Source organism: Anneissia japonica, unplaced genomic scaffold (assembly GCF_011630105.1).
Source record: "Anneissia japonica isolate Jap-2015-1 unplaced genomic scaffold, ASM1163010v1 scaffold288156_len112963_cov179, whole genome shotgun sequence".
Taxonomy (NCBI): Eukaryota; Metazoa; Echinodermata; class Crinoidea; order Comatulida; family Comatulidae; genus Anneissia; species Anneissia japonica.
Window position 1 is genome coordinate 3,667 of NW_022729727.1, and position 3,763 is coordinate 7,429.

The following is a 3,763-nucleotide window of genomic DNA, read 5'->3' on the forward strand; positions in this document are numbered from 1 at the left end:
GCTTTCACACACCTGCAGAAATGCCATCTCCCACACATCAACCTCCCCCTAGGCGGCTCACGGTCAATCCTCTCTACATTCGTGGCACCAAAATGAGAACCGTTTGATTGGTTGACCTTCAGTGTATATTTACATAAACATTAATTGAGGCCCACCCCATCGACCAAATACGGCATGTTAACAATTACGTCATGTTTGTCACGGCCAGCGGTCTGCATTTAATTTGACTCACTCTTTTACAAGTCTCTAATTCCTAAAAAGTTTCTCGATATAAGCAGACGTTGGTGGCGCTCTTCGAAAGTCTTTATACCTAGTCTCTATGAAAAACCAATTAAAATTAGAGACTTGTGGCGAGTCTAGTCTATTGGGACATTGTACAAAAAATTTCAAATTCAAGCAATTCATTTTCAGCTAGTATCATTTGAAAGAGTATTATTGTAGAATTAAATTGATACCAAGATCATTGTCATCCATCAAATATGAGCAAAGTTACAGAATTTAAGAGATTATTAATTATGCCTAATTTTGGCCCTTCAAATCCTATGTAAACAATGAATAAGTATGTGACCTTGTTCTTGAAAAACGTACAAAAAATGGTCTAAATTTTGTTTCTATACATTTCTCAATAAAATAAAAAGCATTTGGAAGCACATAAAATGGACAAAAGAATTCAATCATTTATTAATTTAATAACAATTAAATTAATTAATTACAAATAATTAATTATAATATGCCATAATGTCTTTAAACATTTTTACACATGCCTCAATGAATAAGACATTTGAAAGCACACAAGTACCCCTTTCAGACAGAAAATACCGCAATAATACCCTAATCAGACCCTTTCACACAGCTAGTTAAAATACGGTAATAATACCGTATCCTGTCTGAAAGGGTTCTCGCGGAAAGGAGTATTTGATGTCTGGGCTTCTGCTGCTAGTAGTAGGACTGATGTCATCTTGACTTAGGCCTAGGCCCTGGCTACTACTAGTACTAGGCCTAGGCCTACTAGACGCCACAACATTTACAGGATTTGTACTTGCCCTGTTTCCCCAGACAGCATCACACAAATCATAATAGGTCCATCTATGCCGATTCTGGCCACTTCTATTGTTAAGGGTCTTCACAGAATAATACTTTGACTTCAACGACTTGAGCTTTGTTATCACTTGCTTTTTTGCCCTGGTGAAGCCTTGCTCTGCTAGCCTAACTACGATCTGATTGATTTGAAACTCCAGAACGTATTGTCCCATCAAATTGGGCATCAATATCCTGATCCCCCCGATTAAGTAGTAATGCTCTTACTTCTTCGCCTGACCAATTGGCTCTCATTTCAGCCATATTTGACAGGTTAAATGAGATTTAAAAACCAATTTTCTTCGCGCGTCGTTCACCGACAGTTTCGCACTTTGACCGTCTGATTTGTTATGCCTCAGTGCGTAAGACGGCGATGAACCCTAGTACCCTTTCACATCGGGTTGGACAAAACTCGCTACGGTATTAATGCGGTATTAATACTAGGTCCTGAGGAGGTCTAACTAAAGCCGGCGTTTAGGCGTATTTACCCTTTCACATAGAACTCCGGCGTTCTCGAAAAAAGGTATTGCAGCTCTGTGTGAAAGGGGTTAAGGAGAACAAAAGCAGTGGCATATGTAGGGGTGTTCACCGGATCAGAAAAACAATGTAGATACGTGTCTATCGGCCGTTGCGAGCGCGATATCGTGGCACCGCTATCATTTTTGCCAGTGACTCGACTGTTGCAACAGCCCTCTATTGTTTTCACTGCAGAGGTCGTATTTATTTTTTCCGTGACCCAAAGATACTTTCCTTCAAACATAAATTTTCATTTTCCAATTTTTGGATTGCTTTGTTCTTCACTTTCAGTTGCTCCTTCAGTTGTTGAATTTCATAATCAGTTGATTCTGAATCTGTCACAGCAGACTTCGATAGGATTTTCACTGTACGTCTGTGTTTTTTCTGTTAATTTTTTAGTTCATTGACTTCCTCTTTATTTGCAGTATTTGAATTAAGCAGCTTTATATAAGCCTTCTGTTTTGCAATGACAATCTTTTTGCGGTTGATGTCCTGCTTCAGGTATTTAATTTGATGTACTCGTTGAAAGTCAACATGGGACTGTAGCTCTTCTACCTTCCTTTTGTATTTTTTCTTCACCAAATTCCTTGCATGTGTAATAAATTCTGATCTCTTCTTGAGCCTTTGCTTTCTTGGAGTTATAGGCTTGCATTTGGATGAGCGAACAGACGATCCCAGATTCTTGGGTGACTGCTTTGTTCCTGACGTCTTCAAGGGTGACTGCCTAGTTCCTGGCGTCTTGGGTGACTGCCTATTTCCTTGCCTCTTTGGTGAATGTGTGGCACCTGGCATCTTTTCTGATTGCATGGCATCTGGCATCTTGGCTGACTTTATTGCATCCGATATCTTAGGTGAATGCATGGTTTCTGGCTTCTTGGGTGACTGCCTGGTTCTTAGGTGACTGCGTGGTTCCTGGCTTCTTGGGTGACTACACTTTTGTGGCCAAATCAATGCCTGTTGTTTGATTTCAGCAAATATCAAATATATCTTGGGAGAGTCTATTTCAGCATATCAAAGGGGTGTTCAACAGATGTTGATGCTATTTGTCTTAAATCTCCGTAGATGTGCCTCACCATCCTCATCTGTAATGGTGTAAGTCATGAATATGTTGCCATTTTTGGTGTTCCTTCAGTTCTGAGGATTGCATCTTGCTTTTTCTCAAGGTTTGCTAACTGAATTTTAAGAAAAAGTGTTTAATCATTGTTCATTGCTAATTGTTACCTCATTTGGCAGATGATACAGTAATACTTCAAGCATAGCATGTCCAGAATGACGCTAATGTTAGTATTTGAGACACATGCTTGTTGCAGATGAAATTTCATACACACTTATGCACAAATGCAGCTTAAAATCGCCCGCGTTCTAAAATTGACTCCGGGCGTACGTCAGGTATGCTATACGTGGTAGCTCTTAAACCTGGTGCAGTGCTGGTTAACTTTTCAAGTAGTCCAATCAAGCCTTTAATGACATCAAGATTAATCCCTAAATACCATATATTCTTGCGTACTGTATAAAGGCCTGTTTACACTTCAACGATAACGATAAAAATGCTAAAAAGCGATTGTTCATATAGAAAACAAAAGAAATAAGAGAAGTTTTTGCACTAGGACGATTCTATAATGATTTATCGTGTATGCAATAACAAAATATTCTAACAAATCAAATCAGATGACGTCATAATCATGGACAAACGATAAAATCATTGCTACTACGATGATTTTAATGTTTTTTCCATGATTATGATGTCATCTGAAATGATTTGTCAAAATATGTTGTTATCGCATCATTCTAGTGTAAACACTTATTTCTTTTATTTTCTATATGAACAATTGCTTTTTAGCTTTTATATCGTTATCATTGAAGTGTAAACAGGCCTTAAGGCAAGGCTTAAAATAGCATTTATGCGTATCAAAATACTGTATAGGTTTTGCTCTTTGTAAGAGGCATCAGCCTACAGTAGGATATCACCCTTGATAGCAAGGAAAATGATATGGCTTAGCCACCCGGTACCCATATTCGATTGTCAATCAGGAATATATAATTTTTGGTACTACAGAGTACTGTTCTTTTCTTAACAGAAATATGTTTTTAAACAAGCATATTTTATTATTGTGCTATTTTAAGGTAACTACGATTTAAGAATTTTTATCTCTCCCTGTATATGCCTTTA